Below are 23,371 nucleotides of genomic sequence, written 5' to 3'. Positions count from 1 at the left end.
TTCCCTTATAGGTTATTATAAAAATTGAGTATAGTTCCCTGTGCTATATAGTAAGTCCTTGCTGCTTATCTATTTTAGATATAGTAGTGTATGTTAATCCCACACTCCTAATTTTCCCTTAATTTTTAAGTGGAGAGCCCCATCAGTTGAAAAAAATGTTGAGTTCACACTTCCAATATATGTATATTTATTTATGTTTGTACATGTTTTCACTGTTAAGCTAAATGTCAAATAGTAGAGAAGCTGAATTTCTTTATTGAGATAAGCATAAACAGAATAAAAATAAAATACACAAAAATTGAAAGAAATTTTAAAAATAGAAAATTGTAAAATTTCTTTGCATGTTCTAGTAGATCATTTTATGTGTGTCCTGAGTGCACACACCACAAAGTGGAGATTATTGCTCCAGAGCAGTGCTTTTCTGAGGAACAGATCCCCTGGGCACTGGTTAACATGAAGACTCTGATTCAGCAGGCCTGGGTGGGGCCTGGGATTCTGCATTTCTAACCAGCTCCCAGGTGATGCCAATGGAATTGTTTTGTGAACCACACTTTGAGTAGCCAGGTTAAAGCCTCTTGCTGTCCAAAATATTCATAAGCCACTGAGATTTAGATGCTCAGATTAAACAGTGATATGGCATCTTCTGTTATTCTGGAATGATTTTCTTACTCTCATGTTTTGGTATTTCTAGGTGGAATCCGTGGAATGTGTGTGACCTTCACCGCATTGTTGAATGACTGTCCATCAGAAAAAACAAAAAGTGAAGGGCCACTGGGCAAGGTAAAAGTTTGTTGACTGTCCATTTCTCTTGGCCTTTAAGATCTAATTATCTATTCTTATTCCTCCGAAGGGATTGCGGAAACACAATGAGCCCCATATGGGAGCAGGCTCTATGCCGGGTGCTTTCCATGTGCCATTTCATTTCAGATCTGGCTCTAATGGCAGAAACCAGTCTGAATACAAAGAAATCTGTTGTGTATGCTTGTGTGTGTGTGTGTCTGCGCGAGTGTATGAGAGATTGAAAGAGAGAGAGAGAGAAGGGGGAAGGGCTCGGCTTTCTCTTCTGACCCTCTGTCTGATCTGTTGTGAGTGCTGGACCAAACCATTCAAACTCCCTATGCTCAGGGATGCAGTGAGGATTCCCCAGTTAGTGACAGAATCTGAGTGATTTGTAGGCATTTGTGTACTGATTGTCTTGCCCTCTAGGCATGAATTGTGTTGTATCAGGAGGGCAAGAGGGTTCCAAATAGATTTAATATTCCTTGTATGAGCTTCAACCATCTGCCCGCCAGCTCTCAGTGTGAACATAATATATGTTTCCAGAATCAAACACAAAGAATCTGTTTTTTTTTTTTTTTTCTTTTTCCTTTTTTCAAAGGCTTTTAGTTTAGTTCATTTGTCTTTTCCTTGTCTTTTGGGGTAGGTCACTAGGGTCATCCTCTCTGCAATTTATTTACTTTCATTTTGTTTTCTGATTCCTCTGGCATAGTTAAATAAATGGGTTTCCCTTTCCCAATTTCCATGTACCCACTACAGAACTGTATCCTTGAAATTGGTGCATATCTGTGAAATCTTGTGATGCACCTATGAGGTGGTTGGGATTGAACTGCAGGCGTTCCCAATGGGTACAGATTAGACCCTGGATGTCTGAAAATTCTTCCCAGGCTAAATCTAAATGCTGTTCTGCTGAGTGATGAAACTTTAACTTTTTCCCTTCTTTCAAGGGAAATCTTGTGACTGTTGATGGGACTGTCCTAGTAGCTATAGCTCATCGAAGGACTAAAGTTATTTGGGTGTTGAGTGTCTTTGTCCTGGAACCCTTGTGTCAGTTAAGGTAATTGACATATGGGGATCTTAAGCTCTGAAAGAGATGAAAATAAGTTAAAAGCCAATCAAACAGAGTTCTTAACTTAAAATTTTACTTAACTTAGAGAAATTTAGCAGGACATCTGGGAAGATCTTTTTGTGAAAGTTGGGTGGGAACACAATTAGAGCTCTCCTAGCATTACTCAGCAAGCAGGTGTTAGGCACGGAGTGACTAGTGGAAAGTGAACTTGTAATATTCTCTTGTAAAGGCCTCAGGGCATAGGGGTCAAAATTCTTCAGTTTTGCTCATTTTTATTTAGTCAGCAAAATTTGCATTGTTTTGCGTTAGACAGTGTATATTTAAAAACTGCTTCCTTTTTAAATGCATTTCACATTCAATTCTTCCTACAGGAGAAGGCTAAAAGAGCCCCATCCCTTGCTGCCCTTCTAGTCTATGAAGGATGTGGGCTCTGGAGGACTGCCTGCATGCCTGGCCAGCCTCCGTGTCTTTCTAGCTACGTGACCTTGGGAAGGAAATAAACATCTTCGTGCTGTATTTTCCTCAGTTGTAAAGTAGGGGTTATGATAGTGTCACTCAAAGGAGTTGATGAAATGATCAAATATAATAATGCATAATAATATCTGTAAAGCGCTTAGCACAGTGCCTTCCACAGAGCACCATGTTGGGTGTTGTTACTGTCATTACCATAGAGATGAAGGCTGGAGAAAATTGGGAGTGTGGATCCCCAACATGACTTGTGCTGTTTGGCTGTGGAAGATGTCTGAGACACCCCTCTGCCCGTGGAGAATTGAGAGGTCAGGGCTGCCAGGGGAAGGAACAAAGGAAATAGAAATAGTATTTTATTTTTTTTAAAAAAGCTTTGGTTTAAATATGTGGCTCGTGGAGGTGTGTGGCTGGATGGGAACCATGCTTTCCTTCCTTTCAGGTTGGTGCAGGCTTAGCCTTGCCCTCTCCGCCTTTCAACCTCCAGGTGTTTAGATTTGGTCTGAATTTGAGTCATTTTTGTTTTGGTTGTGAGACTGATGGAGCCCTAGGGGTGACCTTGTCCAGAACTCTTTAATCTCACTTAGTGTCTAGTGCAGAGCACATCTGGGCCTCTATGGATAGTTAGAACTGAACCAGACTTTAGGGGAATGGTGTGATTTGGGCCAGAGCCAAGAGCCTATCCATTCACTGTCCCAGCTGTCTTTCATGTGGACTTTTTAAGGACATCGGCCACACCAATTAGGATGGACCAGTCAAAGGAGAGATTTGAAGCAATGGAATACAAACAAAAATGGTGTTTGCCTCAAGCCTCTTCTTCCCCTCACCCCCCATCTTTTGGATCTTTAGCTCTCTGGCTCCCATAGGATCTCTTCTCAAGTGTTCAGGTCTATCCCTGCAGTAGCTCTGCTCTTTAGTGCTGGCTCCCTCTCTCTGCTCCATTGTTTGTGCCCTCTGTGGCCACCATTGCTCACGAGGTGGTGCCACGGCCCTGGCCTTGATGTTTCTTTGCCTGGTCTTAGCTACACTCCTGCCTGCTGCTGCCCATTGGTGCACTTGGCTTCAAGGATTTCATATCGATGCCCCACTTCCGTCCCAAGTGCACTTTGGCTCTCCACCCTTGAGCCCTGATTCCGCAGGGTGTGGCATAGCCTTGATGCCACTGTGGGTTTTGTTGTCATTATGCAGTATTAGTCCCCTCATTGTCATTGGTGCTAACCTAGGCACTCCTACCATTACCATGATGAACCAGGCCCTTTCCCACAAGTATAATGACACTTACATTAAGCCCCAAACTGGGGGAGGTGTAACTTATTCTCTTAGTCTCTTACCACGCCTGTAATACTGCAACTTTTCCATTTATTGATTCAGTGTCTCCAGACTGCACCTCTCTTGTGAGTCAAAATGTAAGTTGCCTCCAGGGTTGGGTTAGAAGGAATGACTTAACCCCTTAGATAGCCCAACTTCCTTTTGTGCTGACTGTCAGCCAATTATATTGGCCTAAACCGTGAATCTTTCCCATATTAGAATATGTCTCCTTCCCATCGCAGACACAGAGCAAGGCTGGGAGGACCAGGTGTATCGCTTTGCTCATTAAAGAGCCTCTGGCCATCAGCTTCAAATATCTTGCAAAGATTCTTGCAGGGAGCCCCATTATAGCTTTTCAAATAAATAAACCATGGCAGCTCCCTGTACCAGGACTGAAAGCCCAAATTCCTGCATCAAAGGAGTAAGCTTGGCTGTGATGTGGGGGTGGTACCTAAAGGATAAGATACTGGGTCCTTCTCCATCTCCCTCCTCCCCTCTTTCTCTCTCTCTCTCTCCCTGCATTCCTTTCCCTCTCTCCCTCCCCTCTCTCATTTTTTTTTTCTTTTGTTTTGCACCTAGCTCAAAGAAAAGGTTTTTGGGGGCAAAATCAGCCCTGCCATGATTTAGTGAAGATGTGCAGGGGCGCTGAGAAAGTAACTCAGTAGAAATAGTGTAGGTTAACAGGAGGTTTAGACTCTGGGCCCCACTACTGCTAATAGACTAGCTGTGTAAACTTGGGCAAAAACCTTAATCTCTCTGTGCCTCTTATTCTGTCAAGTGGGGTTGGGGGAGGAGGAAGTGGTAGATTGGATGAAATCCTTAAAAACATTCTCTTTTTGATGGAAATGGGCTTTTAGCAACTAGTGATGGAAAAGGCCTAGTATGCACTAAACTTTCCTACCCACCTTCTCGGTAAGGTAGAACGGGGGCCCAGACAGAAGCTGCATGCTCGCTTGTTGTACCAAGAAAGAAGTGAGGCAGATATTAAGTTGAAATCAATAGTATTACTTGAGCACAGATAATGGAACTATTTTCCCCCAAACTGTTTTGATTGCTGCCAGTAACTGCTATTTGGTATGAAATCCATTCAGATCCTCAAAAGTCAAAGGAACATACAGTGCATGAAAAGACGTTGTAATCGGCACCATTGTAACTCTGTACGGTGTGTGATCTTAGCTGGGAGGAAGGGAGGGTTGTCAGACAACTTGTAATCTAATTGTCTTTGTTGTAAAGTAGAATGTTGCCATTGTATTCTTGTGGAATTATAGTTATACCATCTCAGCCAAATAGAGCGCCTTTCTCATCAGGTGGTTAAAGAGCTCAATAGGCATCCCGTCAGCCTTGTAAGCATAGTAAACCCTGGCCCGCTTGCATTTCTGTCAACTGTAATTTCCTATCAGCCAGCGTGTCCCCTCATCCTTCCTACCAGGATAAGTGATTTTATGCTGGTGAACCTGACGCCCCAAGAGACACTGAAGTACCTTCTGAATCATCAAAGAATTATGAAACCTTCAGTAGAGTTTCGGTGTTAATTGCAATTTATGACAGCCTAATTTTTTGAAAAGTGGTAATTCAAGTGTTGCATAGCTGGTAATTAGTTGGAATAGTTGATTAATCAGACTGCTCTATTTTCTGACCATACTGAAGTACAGTATTTATAGTAACTGCAACACCGGCTCTCCCTGAGAGCCACGAAGCAGGCAGGGTTTGAAAGTAGTATTCTTTATTTTATCTTTATTATTTTTTTATTGAGGTATAACTGACATACAATATTATATTAGTTTCAGGTGTACAACATAATGATTCGATATTTATATATTGTGAAATGAACACCACAATAAGTCTAGTTAACACCTGTCATCAAACATAGTTATAGAATATTTTTTCTTGTGATAAGAAATTTTAAGATTTACTCTTAGCAACTTTCAAATGTGCAACACAGTATTATTAACTGTAGTTGCCATGCTGTACATTACATCCTCATGACTTATTTACTTTATAGCTGGGAGTTTGTACCTTTTGACCCTCTTCACCCATTTCAGCCCCCACCCCACCCCCAATCCCTGTCTCTGGCAACCACCAGTCTGGTCTCTGTATCTATGAACTTGGTTTTTTTTAAGATTCCACATACAAGTGAGATCATATGGTATTTGTTTTTCTCTATCGGACTTATTTCACTTAGCATAATGTCCTCAAGGTCCATCCATGTTGTCACAGATGGCATGATTTTATTTATTTTTATAGCTAAATAATATTCCATTATAGATACACACACACATATATAAGATATTTTCTTTATCCATTCATCTGTTGATGGAGACAATAGTATTCTCTAGACTTGGCAGGCATACATTATTACTCATTCTGGGCAAATGATCATTTCCAGAACTTATTCTTGAACTTCTACATTAACTTCTAAGAGAAAATAGGAAAATTATAAAAATAGATTATATTTGCTTCTTATGGCTTTGCAATCCCTAGGGTCATTGCTGATAACTAGACTGCTAGCTCTAACAGTAAAGGTGAGTGTCTCTAAAACTGAATTTTGTATATTTAGTAGAGCTTCTTTACAGAGATTCCTTAAGGGGAATATCAGTGCAGTAGATTTCATTGCATTAATTGGTCCATTCTAAATGTGTTACTAAAGGGATAAGATCTTAAATCAATTAAGATTAACTTGATAACTTTTTTTTTTAATCCCCAAGTTCTTAATGATGGGATCTTAAAACAAAAGTATTAGAATTGGTGTTGTGCTCAGGTTCACTGCAAAGAATAGAAAAATTCAGGAATATGTAAGAAGAAAATAAAAAATAATCCATTATCCTATCACCCAGAGAGAACTACGATTGCCTTTTGGTATGTTTCCTTCCATTTTCTTCCTATGTATACACGTAAACATTTCACAAAGTTAGCATATACTACATGTACTGTATGTTGTCCCCCACCAACATTATGTAAGGGACATTTTCTAGGTCAGTAAATATTCTTTAAAAACATATTTCATGCTGACCATTTTTATGAATCATAATTTATCAATCCAATCTCCTGTTGTTAGACTTTAGGTGGTTTACAAATTATGGCTTTATAATACTTCAACAAGTATCTTTCCTCATTTGTTTGCCCATTCATCTATTTATTCAATCAATTTTTACTGAGTACTATGTACCAGGCTCTGGGTCAGTAGTTGAGGATATATCATTAATCATAATCCTTCTAATACAGGTAGTTAACATTTATTACCATTACTAACTATGGACCAGGAACATTATTAGTACTAGTATATTAATTATATGAATATGTATTAGTATCATAATCATTCTAATAAGTTGTTAGTATAATAGTATTAACTAATTAAATCCTTATGAGGTAGGTATTATTATCATCCCTATTTTCCAGAGAAGGAAACAGAGGCTTACATAATTGAAGTGACTTGTCCAAAAATCACTCGGTTGGTACTTGGAAGAGCCAGAATTCAAACCCAGGCTGCCTGACTCCAGTCGTGCTCTTTTAACCACAGTGGCTACTATGTCAGTAAAAAAGATGCTCCCCTGCCCCTATGGACATGAAACAATTTTAAATGTAATACTCTTTGAGTTATGTTGATTATCTGACTTTTTGATTTGATTCTCTGAGTATTTTCTTAGGATAAAGTCTAGAAATAGAAATGCTGAGTCAAAGATTATGAATAATCCTAGTGAATAATACCGTGGTTAAGGTCCTAAATGGGGGAGGACCCAAGATTACAAGATTATGTATCTATCTATCTATTAATCTATCTATCTATCTATCTATCATCTATCCATCCATCCATGCATCCATCCTGGCTCTCTGTTGTTGCTCTACCAGCAAGGTAGACAGCAGGAAATAGGTATAGTAATGATTCAGGCCTGGGCAGGCCCCAGAGAAGGTCTGGGCAATGCTCTTCCTATCAAGGCAGAGTCAGTGGGTGGCTGCCCTTCAGAAATGTTTCTCTTGACACTAGAAGATGCAAGATGGCAGAGGAGAGGCAGCATGGAGAGGAAAATCTCATCAAAGAAATGAGTCTAGATCACAAGTGAATGTACAGCCCCTTAAAATGAATATCATCACAAGAAAATGCTCACTAAAAATCACGAGTTCAGTTAAAGATTTTCTTATTTCAGTTAGTATTTAGTATAGCCTTCCTTGCACCTAAACCATAAATTACTCACATAGGGCAAGTGACTATCTGTAAACATTCTTTCTGTTTCTTAAATTCCATACTTCTTCTTAAGTTCCACTCCCCCAAATGGACATTACCTGTTCTTTGCCAGCTTTCTGTGATGTAGTATCATGTAATAGCAAAAACACAGACTTGATTGGCAGCTGAACTAGGCGTAATTCCTGGCTCTGCCGCTAACCTGCTGTGTGGTGTTGGACAATCTTTCTAATTCTCAATTTCTTCCTTTTAAAATAATACAGAGTTGTAACGGCGATCAAATGAAGTGCCATGAGCAGAAAAAAATAACAGCTAACCTGTATTGAGTTCTTATTATAAGTATCACAAAATAAGACACTCTTCTGTTTAAAATGCATACATGTACTTATTCCTCAGAATAATCACATGGTAAGCTGGATTCTAGATAGCTCTAGGGCTTTCACCCCTGGTGTTCCTTCTGTGATTATGTTACATTATGTGGCAAAAGGGACTTTGAAGATGTGATTAAGGGACTAATCAGTTGACCTTAAGATAGGAGGATTATGTAGGTGGGCCTGGATATCACAATCATGTAATCACATGAGCCTCTTAGAGCAAAAAGTTTTCTCTGGCTGTTGGCAAGAAAAGAAGTCAGAGAGATTTGAAGCATGAGACAGACTCAAGGCAACTGTTGCTTAGAAGATGGAAGAGGTCACTTGAGAAGGAGTCTGGGCAACGTCTCCAGGTGGAGGGTGGGCACCCTGCTGACAACTAACAAGGAAACAGGGACCTCAGACCTATAGCTGCAAGGAACTGGATTCTGTCAACAACTTGTGTTTGAAAGTGGATTCTTCTCAGAGCCTCCAGATGAGAGCCCAGCTGGCTCTATCTTGGTTTTGGCCTTGTGAGATCCGAAGCAGAGAAGCTCCCCAAACTTCTAACCCACAGAACTGCGAGATAATAAATGGGTGTTGTTTTAAGATGCTAAGTTGTGACAGCAATAGAAGAAGAATGCAGACCGCATGCAGTAGCTACCTTTATTCTTATGCTCGTTTTGCAGATGAGAAAACTGGAGCACAGAGAAGTGAAGCCACTCGCCTGAAGTCTCACAGCTATTAAATATCAGAAGTGGGATTTAAATTGAGGTAGTCTGTCCCCAGAGCCCACAGCCTAACACGGCGACACAGTGCCTGAGACATTTGTAGGTACTCATTGTTTGTTAGTTTTCTTTTTCTTTTTAGTGTAGCTTAGAGGGCACCTAGCTGCCACAATTCTCGAGTTTGCTGCTGGTGGGGCATCTGGTGCTTCGGCAGTGGGCTTGGGATAAAGATAGTGTACTTGGAGCATTAGTCTTCCTCGTGGGAGTAGGTCTTTTTATATTATAACAAACCTGAATATTTCATAGGCTAGAATGCAAAATGTAAAACCAGAGATGTCAAAAAGACTTTGTTTTTGATGATCTCTTTACTACGAAAAATACTTGACTGAAAAAAGTTTGAGAAGCACTGAGCTGATATATTCAAACTAATTTACACCTTTCCTTCTTATTTTATTCCCTAAATTCACAGTGGGTTTGCTGTACCAGCTAGAATTCTGGAAGGAGAATCAGGAAACCTGGACCCAGTTATTCATCACCATCCATCCAACCAGCCATCCTCTATTCATGGAGTCAGACGATAATTTGTAGAGTGCACCTATGTGCCTGGAGTGTCTCTAAGACAATGTGACTTGATGATGTAATACAAACTCTTCTAGTTCTGCTCCCTTGCATTTAAAACTAGGTGATATAACAAAACTTTCTCTGTCTATTACCAATTGAATGCTTTTACAGTTCTTGTATGTGCTGACCTCCGGATCTGACAAGGTAGTGTAGTGTTTCTCAAAGTCCAGCCTGGGTACCACCTGCAGCAGAATCTCCTGGGTGCTTAATAAAAAAAAAAGCAGATCCTGAGGTTTCCCCAAATCTTCTGAATCAGAAACACTGGGAGTTGGGGACCAGGACTTCTGGTTTTAAACAAGCTCTCCGGGTTATTCTCATGCACACTTGAAGTTTGAGATGTACAGCTATATGGATGCAAAATAAATACCTAACATAGGTCCTGTGTCCTAAAAATATCTCCCTTATTAAAAGACAAGCGTTATAGGCTTGGAGAGAAAAACAGGGCCATACGTTTCTGTATCAGCCTCCTGGCCAGGCTCATTCGTCCCCTACCCCACCCCCATCCCAGCCAAGGCTGTGATTCTGGAGCATATCTGGCCCAGACCCTGTGCCGACAAAGTCACCTTTCCTCTTCTGGGGCTTGCTTGTGCCTGGCCCGTTCATTAAGAGGGGTCAAAGTGGTCGTGAGCTGGAGGTCCCCCTCCCAGGCTTCGGGAGGCTTTTCCCTTTCCCTGAGGCAGGGTGGGGCTGGCGCAGGCCGCCGGGGTCCCCTGCGGGCAGCTCGCGCCTTGCAGCCGTAACCCGCCGGGTCAGCCGCGACCTGAGACAGCCTTTTCCACCTCCTCCGGCGCGGAGAGGGGAAACTGGGGAAGTGGGGCACCCCGGCCGGCCCCGTAAGCAGACGCTCCCCCGGCCCTCGCCTCCCGCTTTCCGGCGGAGCGTCAGGCCTCGGCGAGCGCTGTGGCTGGAGCGGCGGTGCCCGGGGACGGGCCGCCAGTGCCCGCGCCTCGGCGCTCTGCCATCCGGTGCCTTTGCCCGCGCGCGACGCCAGTCCTGCGGCGCGTTGGCCCTCCCGTCACCCCCTCGGCGGGGCCCTTCCCTTTGCTCTGGTGACAGTGACATTCAGCGGGAAAGGCTAGCGCAGACGGCAGCGCCCCGCTCCCGCGGCGCGGGAGGTTGGAGCGGCGGACCCGGCCGCGCGTGCTCGCACCCCGCACTACGGGCGGCGGCGGCAGGGCAGCAGGCGAGCTCGCCCCCGCCCGGCTCGGCTGCCGGCAGCCCCCAGCCCCGGGGCGCGCTGGCCGGCCGGCTGCGGGCGAGACCTCGGCGCCTGGGCTCTCGCGCAGGGAAAGGACGGATCCGGCGCCTCGGGAGAGCCCCTGCCTCACTGCTCGTATATGGCAAAGTTTCTCGCCAAGCTCCTGGGCTGCACGTTGCCGAGCAAGGGCGCCTCTCCCATGTGTGAGGTAGGTGGAGGGTGTGTCCCCGCAGCGACGGCAGTCGGCGGCGGCGGGCTAAGCCCTGACCGGGGGCCCTGGACCGTCTCACTTGCCGGGTTTCCACCTGCAGGTCTGGGGTGGGGCGGGGAGGGTGGCCAGGGGGAGGCCGGAAACCCGGGAGCCTAAAATCTAGCTCCTCTGGACCTCCGTGAATCTTTTTTTTTCCTTCCCTAGTTGACAGGCGAGCACGGTTTCTGTCAATCCAGTTTTGCGAGGTGCTCTTTACCTAAAAGGCCAGGAATGTCTGAAAATGAGCGGGATCCCGCAGTCCCTCTTTGCTGCCTACTTTGTTTCTTCGTTTTTCCTTTTCATCTGAAAAACAACAACAACAACAAAAAACAAAAGCAAAACAAAACAAAACAAACCCAGTACGTGCAATCTTCAGGTCAGAAGGCTTCCACCTTGCCACCTCCTCTACTCCCCTCCCCCAGGCACCAGCACACCGCAAACTCCACTGAACTTAACTCATTTCTTCCTTCCGGAGTGAGATCCATTGGGGACGAGAAGGGTTAAAATGGGATTTACCAAATCAGGTGAACAAATCGCAGTTCTGAAGGCAGGTACATCTAACTGCTCACCTGTCTGAGGTGGCAGTGATGCTGCTGTAAGCATCTCTGCAAGGAGTCGTTTATGGGAAGGCTGGCTTGCTTCTCCTCCTGGGGCCAGTGGTGGCATAAACTGTTTTATAGGAAACCTATAGCGGCCGCTCAGTAGGGACCGGCGTCACAATGTGCATAGCCCCCCCCCCACCTGTCCAGTGGGAACAGTGTGTGTCCTTTGTCTACTCCTGCCCTCCCCCAACAGGCTGCCTGACAACCAGGCCTGGGCCAGGGGAAGTTGGCTGCGACCTGCGTGGCTCTCCTCACTCAGTCCGAGGCCCCGACAACTTTCCCTGCCAGCCTCAGGCTGCTTGGGAGCTGCTGCAGCCCTCTGGCCTCAGTTTCCTGACTGGCCAGAGAGAAGCAGAATTTGGTCTCTTCTCTCGTGATGCAGGAGCTTGTCCTTCAACAAGCCAACTCTTCCAGATTCAAGCTCTTAGTCTCTTCCCTGGCTGCTCTTGACTCTATTCTCGCCTCTGGCAGCTGTAGGTATTCTTACCTTCTGAGGTCCCTTGGTCACCTTCCTTTGACTTTGGAGCTCAGGTTGTTCAACCCAGAATCTCTGCTGTGTGACAAGACAGTTTTGAAACAGGGAGGTCCCAATAGTAGGTGATGAAGAGGAGCTGGGAAAATAAGAGCAGACTGGGAGAAACCAGACTGAAATACCTGGGTACTCGGTAGCCGAAATCTCAAAAGTAATGAAGAGCCCGGAAAAGTAAAGTTTTCCAGGCCTGCAGCTAAAATTAACTGTCTCCTTTGGCATGTGGCATCTCTGCCCACTTGCTTCTCTGTGACATAAATGTTAGGCAGCATTTGGGGGTCGTTCTGGAGACTGGACGTACTCCTTTAAAATTGCTTTTCTCTTTGGTTTTCTCTTCACTTGTATTTGGATTTTCGTTCCGAAATTACCAGAACCCATGCCAAGCGATTTCAGTTCTATGTGCTGCCTTTGGCTGTATATTCCTGCCTGTTTTATCCTCCAGCCAATAGATGCCCCACCTTGATTTCTTAGAATAATTGACTCCCAATCATGGCTGGGAGGAGGGGGCCTCAAAAACTAGTCAGAGACCTATTTAGACAGTTCAGAAAATGAGTGGCTGTTTTGTCTTTGAAGAGCTCTAGGGAGAGGGAATTCCCTCAGTCCTTGGTAACTCCTTGTTTCTTGCTTTGTGTTATTTTCTAACCATCGAGAGGCAGGAGCTACTGTGGCATCTGCTCTCTGCTTTCCACAGGTGATTGATGCAGTGCTGGCTGAATTAACCCCAAACACTTCACCCCAGTATCACTTTTGATCAGTGCTGCTGGAGGAGTTAAGTGATCATCCCTTTCCTACCTGTGGCGGAAAATCTGTGCCCCCAAAGAGATGAATAAGTCAGGAATGTGTTTCAAGGATGCTTTCTTCTCAGGCAACCACCCCTTCAGCACACTCTTAGTCATAAATGAAGAGGCAGTTGTTGAGAGCTCTTGACATCTGGGAGGGAGAGAAATGTGTAAGAAAGAGATTCTTAAGCCTTTCTAAATATTTCTTTTCTAAAAGTGAAAGTAGTGCTAGGATATGAGAAAATTTTAGGCAGCTTTTCGTTTCCACCGAATGCTCTGATCCTAACTTTGGGGGTTACCTTTAGTTTCAGGGAGATCAAGAGCAGAGATGGATGTTTTCATGATGCATGGCCTTTGGTTTCATTTTGGTTAGGAGGTGGCCAGAATGCAGTTTCTTCCTACACAGGCCAAGTAGGTTTGCACAGAGGAGATTTTGCCTGCAAGAGTACTGAGTCCCGACAGGACCTCCGGTGTGTTTGCAGTTGTCTGACAAGGGAGAATGGGTGACAGGCTATGGAGAACATGGGAGCAAAAATTCACTGTGGTTGAAAAACAATGCCAGTGCGTATCCTGCTGTGTCATCTTCAGAGGCTAAGGACAGATGGTGTGCATTTGAAACACAGAGTGTCTCCATGATCATTTTGTTAACCTTTTTATTAGTATTTAAGTTTACAAACCAAGTCTTTGAGAAACAATTTTAAAATTTCAAGAAAAAAGCAAAGGATGATAAGTTTACCCCCAGCCACAGCAGCATCCTGAGCACTGGGCTAGATGTTTGGAATAATGTTTGCACTGCATCAAGGCAGAGGTCCCCCAGAAAGAGTGGACTTGCTGTGTATTCTGACGTCTAGAAAGGTAGGACATGCTAAGCACATGGGTAGGTGGTTTCAGACCCAACAGGTCCTACTTACATGTGTCCTGTATGCTTGGATGGATAGATGTCTGGCCCTGGCATCCATTCCTTCCCCTTTAAGTTCTGACATGTCATGAACCTGCCCCCCCACCTCCAGCCTCAGTGTTGCTTTGCTTTGTGCCTCAGGGTTAGTCAGTGATGGGGTCTGGTTCCAGGACAGGAAGTGGCAGGAGAATCAAATAGTCAGAGGTGATGGCTTTCTCTCCTCCCAGAGCCCTCTTCCCTCAGTCTGCAAATGTGCATCTTTAATCCTGCCATCCTACACCATCTAACCTAGTGGGGCACCTTTCAGGAGCCACATCCATTGGGCAGAACACATCTGGCTCCACAGAAAAGGGCTGTCAGTTCCATGCCACTGTCATGGATGTGGTCTCTAGAACTGTCACACCTCATGTACATTCTACTTATTTCCACATTCTGTTTTCTGTTTCCACCAATATTGCTGCCTAACTGTAACTATAGTTTTATTTAAGTTTTTACATAATACATAATAGCTATCATTTATTGCCTACTCGGGGCCAGGCATTGTTCTAAGGGCATAATATACATGATATCAGCTCTCCTCTCAATAGCTTCACAGTTTAGGTGTAACAACCACGTTTTACAGATGAGAAAATTAAGGTTTAGAGAGTTTACGTAATTTGCTTAAGGTCACTCTAGTAATATGTGCTAGAGTGAGGATCTCAAGGTTCCCCTCCCTCCTTCAACTATAGTTACTCAGTACTTAGTTTTTTCGCTTTGTTTTATTTTTTGTTTTCTACCTCGGCTTCATTTCTAGATATAGTCTTTCTCTTTAGAAGTAGGAAAGGCAAACCCTCATTCCTCCACATTCTTTCTTTCATTCTTTCACTCCCATTATGTTACCATTGGGATGGCATGAGTACCTTACCCCTGGAAATGTTCAATCCAAGGCTGATTGAACTCAGAAGAATTGTTAAGGGAAAGATTCAAGTTCAATCGCCGTGACGCTTTACAGATAGCATCCATTTATGGAGCATTTCCTGTATGTTGTCCTGTCTTATTCCCCTATAATATAATAAAGTCGTGTCGTCTCCCCTGTTTCAGAAGTGAGGAAGCCAAATCTGAGTCATTACATGAATTGTCCAAGGTCACTTACCTACTGAGGGTCTAATTTGGGAGGTAAATCCTGGATTCTGATTCCACATGCTTTGCCAGCCAGCTGTACTGGTTTACCTAATCTTTTCCTGGCCTCTGATCTCTGTCTCATCCACTTTGTCTTTTGGACTATTGCCAAAGTCATCTTCCTTAATAGCCCAACTCAGCACAGTGCCCATTTGTATACCCCAAATTCTTTGATGGCTCACCACTGCAAGCAGATTCGTCATGGTATGCAATTCCTCTCAATAGTGTGTTCCTACCTATTTCCTTGTTCAGTCATACCTTCTTCCTATTATCTTTCTACTATTCCAACAACTTTAGTCTATTCCAGTTTCTTGACTATATCTTCTCACCTCCAAGCTGTTCCTCTGCCTGGAATATTCTTCCCTTAATATCCACCTATTGATGTTTCCCCTTTCTTCAAGGTCCAGCTCAACTCTCACTCCAGATCCACCTCTTGGGCAACATCTAGCCCTCTACACGGGCCCACTGAATGTTATTTGTGCTTGTTTCTCTGTGAGACCTTGGACAACTTTCTCTTGTAACTTCTTTCAGTTTTCTGTCTTCAGTGGGGCTAACAGCAGCGCTGAATGCAGGGCGGTGAGGGTCAAATGAGTTAATGCCTGGAAGGTACTTAGAATAGTGCTCAATACATGGTGATTGCTGAGGTTCTTGCCTGTGTGTCTCTGACCTCTTCGGCCTTTAAAACTAAGTACTTTTTCCTTCCACAACATCTAGCAGAGGATTTTGCACACAGTTTTGCATCAAATAAATGTCTGATGGGTTGAATTGATCTTTTAACCTTGAAGGTTCATGATTTTCTTTGCCCTTAAATTATTTGTTGATTATCTGAAGTTCAGATTTAACCAGCATCCTGGGTTTTTATTTGCTAAATCTGGCAACCCTGTCTAGAGTCCAATCCTATTCAATTGTGGAAGCCTTTTCCCCATCATTCCGTCTTTAAAGCCCGTTCTGTGTCAGAGATCCCGTCCCAGGCCAACAGTGCCACCTGTATGGAATTCCAGCTGGGCAACTGTCTGTCCCCACTGCCTCCCTAGCATGGAAATGTTGGAGTGAGGAAGCTTTCTACTGCAAGTGCCAGGGCTGTGGCTGGGAGAGGTGTATTACTGGCATTCTGTTTATTCATTCTTCATGTGTTCACTGGGTCATTCAATCATTCATTCATTTAACAAATGTTAAAATGCCTGCTTTGTGCTGGATGCCCCGTGGAAGCCTTGCTAAGAGACACTCAAACTGTTTTGACTGTGACCCACAGTCAGAAATATATTTTACATAGCAATCCTGAATGCACATAGCTATTTATACCTATAACACTGAAGTTAAATTTCAAGAATAATACTTTTCCTTATGACAGGGATGTACTCTGATCTTTACAATTTTGTTCTTTCCTTTCCATTACATTTATTACATTTTATTAAGAATTAAACTGGGAAGGACTCACTGAATCGATTTCATGAGTTGTGACTCATAGTTTGAGAAGCACTGCTATGGAGGATGGCGAGGTTCTATTATTATAGAACAATTAGTATTACTTCATTATCCCAGTACTATACTTAAACCTTATTACACTATACATTAGGAGATTTTTGTGGCCTATCTTGGGAAGCCAGTCACCATGCATAACATTATTTTTGGGGAGAAAATGTTTTCTGAGTTTCAAACAATTAACTTACCGATTGACTTTTGATGAATATCCTGCCTCTAAATGCAGGTGAAAGGTTTGGTATGTTACCTGATCAAACCATGACATGGTTTTTTATTTTGAACACTGCACTCAAATTTTAATTTATTTTAATTTATTTCTCTCTTTGCATCCACTAAAAACAAATGTGTTCCACTGGTTGAATTGACTCCCCAGGCTACATTTTATGGATCTTTCTAGTTATATATTTTAATTGACTCCATCCCTTTTCTCTTGAAGGAAGTTGTACTTTGAAGCAGTTTTTTTCCCCTCTAATTTGCCTGGTGAAGATCTTGATTTCATCCATTACAATGAGCTCCTTTGTACGTTTAAATGAATCTTGCACACTCTCATCCACTTGGTCATTCTGATCGCTTCAAGCATCTAAAGGAAGAATCATGTGGTCTGGCTGTTTTGAAGGCCAGTAGCTTGGATGAGTGTGGCTATAGCTTCAGTGATTGGAGGTTGGTAGATGATCATAAAGGAGAAGTTTACTTTGAGAATAATAGCTCCTGTTGCCACAGCTGTGATTTCTGTGAGGGTCATTTGAATTTTAAGCTAATGGATACTGAGTTTGTCCTGTAAATTCACCATTCAGTTGGTTTGAGGGCCAATTGGATGGCTGTACCACATCTGAGCCATTGTATACACACAGACAACTCTACTTACCTTTTGTGTTAGCTGCTTTTAAACTCTGCATGTGGTCCTAAATGCACGCATTTCATTTATAGGAATATTTGGTCCCATTATGATTACATCTGTCTAATGGCTTCTTGCTGAGAAACCGTTACATGATTTTTTTCCCTTTTGTATTTTGATAAGGAAAGGCTGGTGTTTCACATCTGTTAAATTACCAGTGCTGGTTGCATGTCATAGGGAGCATGGATAGGAGCTTAACTCTTTGATTTACTTCCTTTTGCTTAGGTCTTTTCAATTTGTCATGATGTTCTTATATATTATGTATTTCTACTTTCTGAATCTTTGATAAGATACAATAGGTCTAGTAGTGATGTTTATATTAGGGAAGTTCTACCTACTTAGATTTGCTTATTGAAGTGGCCAATAAATAAAAGCATAACTTTAATTTGAATTTTGTGATGAGCAAGGACTGTGCTTCCCACCCTTGGAGAGTCTTAAATGTGTTCTAGGCCTATTTCTCCAAGTATCTATAATATATTAACAGTATTCTAATGTCCCTTTCAAACCTCTGCATTTTCAAACCAAAATGAAGGACTTATCATCCTCCCTGCTGCCCACCTGAAACCCACTTTTCCTTTCCAACTCTGTTGTCAGCCAAAAGCACCGCATGTCTTCTTCTTACCTAGCGTAGCACTTTGGTGTCACCTTGCTTACTCTCTTTTCTTTTTCCTTCGTGTGAACAGTCTGCCAGTGACTCCTGCAGATTTTCTCTTAGATTTATACCTTTCTTTTTATCCCTACTAGTCATCATCCACTGATCTGACATTTATTGAGTATATGCTGTGACCAAGGACTAGTGGAGTCTGTAAGGGATTTTTTTAAAATATATATTTATTTATTTCGCTGCTCCGGGTCTTAGTTGTGGCATGTGGGATCTTCGTTGCCACATGCAAGATCTTTTTAGTTGAGGCATGCGGGATCTTTTAGTTGTGGCATGCGGGCTTAGTTGCAGCATGTGGGATCTAGTTCCCTGACCAGGGATCGAACCCTGTCTCCCTGCATTGGGAGTGTGGAGTCTTAACCACTGGACCACCAGGGAAGTCCCTGTAGGGGATTTCAAGATAAGCCACTAATTGGTTTGCTCCCCTGAAGTCTCCCTCCTCTCCACTTTTCCTGAATATGCAGCTGGTATACCAGGGTGCCTTTTCATTGTCTCTTTCCTACAGAAGAGTCTACATGGCCTTCTACTTCCAAAGGCTCAAGTCTCTAAATTCCGCCTAGGTTATTTGTAAGGTATTCAGTTAAGTGTCTCACTCTGCCTACCCAACTTTACTTCCTGCCACTGATTTCCTTCAGGGATCCTCACATGTCAAATACAAATTCTTGCCCTGTGCCTTTGTTTATGCTCTTTGTCTATCCTGCAATATGACGACCTATCCTCATTCTTCCATTCTTCCTACCTAAACACTATCTAATTTTCAGAGCCATAGTAAAGACCCAGTCCTTCATGGAGCTTTAACCAAATAAAGCAAAGAGGCTAAGCGTACACAGGCTGGCAAGTCAAATACTTGACTTCCAGTCCTGGCTCCCCTGCTTCTATATGACCTTCTCAAAAAAAATTTTTATTGAAATATAGTTGATTTACAATGTTGAGCTAGTTTCAGGTGTACAGCAAAGTGATTCAGTGATTCCGTGACACATATATGAGAATATATATATTCTTTTTAGATTCTTTTCCATTATAGGGTATTACAAGATATTGAGTATATTTCCTTGCACTGTACAGTTGGTCCTTGTTGGTTATCTATTTTATATATAGTGGTCTGTATATTTTAATCCCAAACTCCTAATTTATCCCTCCCCCTCTTTCCCCTTTGATAACCATTAGTTTGCTTCTATGTCTGTGAGTCTATTTCTGTTTTGTAAATAAGTTCATTTGTGTCATTTTTTTAGATTCCACATATAAGTGATATTATATAATATTTGTCTTTGTCTGACCTACTTCACTTAGTATGATCATCTATAGGCCCAGCCATGTTGCTGCAAATGGCATTGTTTCATTCTTGTTTATGGATGAGTAATATTCCATTGTGTATGTGATTTTAATTAAGTAAATTACTTCCTTGTGTCTCACTTTTATTTTCTGTAAAATTAAAATAATAATAGTACCTATCTTATTGAGTTGTTATGAGGATTAAATAAGATAATTCAAATAAAATACTTAGCATAGTATCTGGCATGCAGTAATTAACACATAGTAAATAATAATAATAATAGTTATTATAACATATATTCTCACCTTGATCCCCATACCCTGAGTATTCCCTCTTCTTTGACTATCTTACAACACATCTTATGCTTTTCTGAATTCTCCACAGTGCTGAGCACAATATAGGTGCTCAATCAATGCTTAGCAATTTTGAAAACATGCCACATGCTGTTTTATCAAAATCTGGGAACCAGTTTATTTCTGGATATGTTTAATTGTATTTCATGGAAATGTGACAGCCATTGTCCTTTAGTGACTTTGTCCCCCAATCTATGGGATGTGTGTTGATGCTAACTTAGGCTGCAGTTGTATGAATGATGATCATGTATTTTTACATGCAACTGTGGCAGAAGCAGTACTTGAAAAATGTGCCAATTGTAAATGCCATTTAAATGAAATTCAACCATAGATTGCAATGTAATTAAACACAGGGTAATTTTAAGTTTTCAATTGGTTTGCAAAACATGTATCCTCAAAATAGGTCAAGTGAAGCAAAACCATGCCATAAGTCAAGATTTTATTCATCAGACTTTTATATTCCATGCTGTTGGTGGAGAATTCTGGCTTAAAGTCAGGTTAGATTATTCCAAAATTAATGTGCTCCAAAGGACACTTACCCAGTGGGCTTCCTCATCACATTTCCAGTGGGAAAGAGGGAGTAATGATGCCCTGCTTCCCTGGAAAACTCTGTTGGATGGCTTAAAGCATGGGAATTTACTTTCATGGAGATTATTTGAATGTGGTTAAAGTCAAGTGAGGGTACCTACAGAGAGGCACATGGGGCTGAAAACTAAAGAGTGGCAGCATTATGAATTGCAAAGAACCTGCATCCGGAGTCTTAAGATCTGGATTCCAAGGCTGGCGCATCTCCTCACTGGCTGGGTGCAACTGGAGGAAATCTGCTTACCTCTCTGACTGTCAGTTTTCATAGCTCTAAAATGCAAGTATCAATATTCGATTTGCTTTGTTCACAGAAATGATGTGAGGCTCTAGTGTGGTAATAGATGTGAAAGTCCTTTATGAAATGTCAAGCATTATACAAATGTGAATTGCCATCACCGGTACTGTAACAAAGAGGATGGAAACATAAGGTGTATACTTGGCATGCCGGACATGCAGGAACCTGCTGGCAAGTGGACTGTTGGGGATGGTAAGAATGGTAAAGAAGAGAAATGCTTCTGTTTGAAAGGTCGAGAAAGAAATATGAAGCAGTCATAATTTACAACTAGAGCTTTAACCCTTGTGCAATAGCCCCTGGAATCTCTTTGTATCCAGAGGTTTACTTCGGGAATAATGCACTTTTTGAGAAGTAAACTTGAGCTAGGTTTATGAACGAAATTCTATCAACATAGGGGGAGGAATGTAGATATCAGTGACAGAAGGCAAATTGCAAGGAGGGACTGTTGGACCAGACTCAGAAAGAGGGTCTGAGAGTATAGGACTACAGATGGAAGAAACATAGTGGCTGCTGTTTGAACTCGCCCCCTACTCCTTTTGTCCCCTGAGTCTAGCTACCCTGTGCCAGAAAAAAGAGGCTGACATACGACAACCTAAGCAGTCTTGCTGTCAGGCCAATTCAGAGAGCAGAATTCAGAGGAGGGAGCCTTTTCAATGCAAGGGGAGCACTGATAGTCTGGCAGAGGGGCTGTGAGTAGTTTGTGGCAGGAACAGTACAGACATACAGGCAACCTGGAGCCAGCACGGTCCAATGGCTCCCTGGACTGGTTTGAGAGTTCACATGATGTAATTTCCCCCAGGGGACATCTATCGATACCAAAGGATGAAGGGATCCTTGCAAGAGAATCTGACGTGCTCAGGGTGGGGGTGGGGTTACGTGGCTAGCAAAATTTGGGTATAAGTGATAAGGTGACTTCATTTGTAACCACATTTGGGTACATAAAACTGGCCCAAATAATCTTGTCAAATTCCTTCTTTCCTCTTCCATTCTTGAATCAGGGTAGGCCTTTTGCGAAATCGAATCCCCCAAGCCATTTTTTTTTGGCCCAACAGGCTTATGCTTGATGTTTATTTTAACCAAATTTCATATGTGTTAACATGTATGGTGTGTCTGTTAAGAGAAAGTGGGGTGGTGTGGGAGAGCTCAGATGCACATACAGAGCCACACACAGACAGAGAGACACAGACACACAGTGATTTATTTGCTCCTGGAATGGTCAAGATGATTAAACAACATCATGATCAGTGGTTAAAATGAATCCAGAAATGTCTCTGATTTTATTTACCAGCTTTGCTCCAAAACCTTAAATGTGCTTATGTACGTGAGGCCAAGCTCATGGGACATTTCTCAGGGGTTAACAAACTGAACTTCCTCTCCCTTTGAGTTTCTCTTTTGCCTCCTTCCTCTCCTCAGGCTTAGGGAAGTCCTTTCTGAGAATCTGTGACATAGCTGTGTGCAATTTTCATTTTTTCCATCTCACTCTGCAAATAGAAACTGATTTCATTCTTGCTCATGTATAAAGAAATAGTGCATCTGATTTCACAGGCCAGAAAGAAGTGATTGGAAAGCATCCAGCCAGGCCTAGGGAAGCCCCTAAAATTATCCTCTACCTTATGGACTGTCCAGATTGTTCGTATGTGTGGCTGGGGAAGATGGGGGCAGGGAAGAGGGATTTGGGAAATAGAATTTTCTTGTGCCCAGATGCTATGAGTGAGTCAGATGGCTGAGTGAGTACCCTGATGCCTACTGTGATTTTTAGGAGTCCATTTGCTCAGTGCCAGGTTTGGATGTCCAAGCAGCTGGGTGGAACCTCTGGGGTTCCTAGCTAAGGGAGCTCCCGCTCTCCGCACGTGTGGACTTCCCCTATGTGTGAATACTTCCTGCATAAATAGAGAGACTTCTCTTGGCTTACCTTGAATTACATCTTTGATTTGGAATTGCTGTGGGTTAGAATGACTAAGAAATATTCCCTCACTTAGCAGAGTTGATGGACCAGAGACAATAATAACAGTCCTTTAGAATTCACCAAAACAGGATGACCTTCAAGATAGCAGAGGAGTAACACGTGGAGATCACCTTCCTCCCCACAAATACATCAGAAATACATCTGCATGTGGAACAACTCCTACAGAACACCTACTGAACGCTGACAGAAGACCTCAGACCTCCCAAAAGGCAAGAAACTCCCCACGTACCTGGGTAGGGCAAGAGAAAAAAGAATAAACAGAGACAAAAGAATAGGGACGGGACCTGCACCAGTGGGAGGGAGCGGTGAAGGAGGAAAGGTTTCCACACACTAGAAGCCCCTTTGCTGGCGAAGACTGCGGGTGGCGGAGGGGGGAAGCTTCGGAGCCACGGAGGAGAGCATAGCAACAGGGGTGCGGAGGGCAAAGCGGAGAGATTCCCACACAGAGGATCGGTGCCGACTGGCACTCACCAGCCCGAGAGGCTTGTCTGCTGCCCCACCGGGGCAGGCGGGGCTGGGAGCTGAGGCTTGGGCTTCGGTCGGAGAACAGGGAGAGGACTGGGGTTGGCGGTGTGAACACAGCCTGCAGGGGGTTAGTGCACCACAGCTAGCCGGGAGGGAGTCCTGGAAAACGTCTGGAGCGGCCGAAGAGACGAGACCATTGTTTCGGGGTGCGTGAGGAGAGGGGATTCAGAGCACGACCTAACGAGCTCCAGAGACAGGTGCGAGCCGCGGCTAAACGCGTGGACCCCAGAGACGGGCATGAGACACTAAGGCTGCTGCTGCCGCCACCAAGAAGCCTGTGTGCGAGCACAGGTCACTCTCCACACCTCCCCTCCCAGGAGAGCCTGTGCAGCCCACCACTGCCAGGGTCCCGGGATCCAGGGACAACTCCCCCGGGAGAACGCACGGCGCGCCTCAGGCTGTTGCAATGTCACGCTGGCCTATGCCG

General features: G+C 43.3%; 1 long non-coding RNA gene across 1 annotated transcript in view; it reads left to right on the top strand.

Annotated features, from left to right (window-relative positions):
- LOC111187685 (uncharacterized) overlaps positions 1 to 23,371 on the top strand; it is a 461,235-nt gene that overhangs the window by 195,747 nt on the left and 242,117 nt on the right. Inside the window, exons 4-5 of the long non-coding RNA XR_016393343.1 lie at positions 692 to 780; positions 9,344 to 10,901. This is a non-coding gene — a long non-coding RNA (uncharacterized LOC111187685). The remainder of the gene's footprint in view (positions 1 to 691; positions 781 to 9,343; positions 10,902 to 23,371) is intronic.

The sequence above is a fragment of the Delphinapterus leucas genome, chromosome 5 (genome assembly GCF_059928025.1).
Source record: "Delphinapterus leucas isolate spDelLeu-1000000601 "Yukka" chromosome 5, BTC_Dleu_Yukka2, whole genome shotgun sequence".
NCBI lineage: Eukaryota > Metazoa > Chordata > Mammalia > Artiodactyla > Monodontidae > Delphinapterus > Delphinapterus leucas.
Note: the sequence above shows the minus strand (reverse complement) of the source record. Positions and strands in the feature narration are given on the sequence as shown.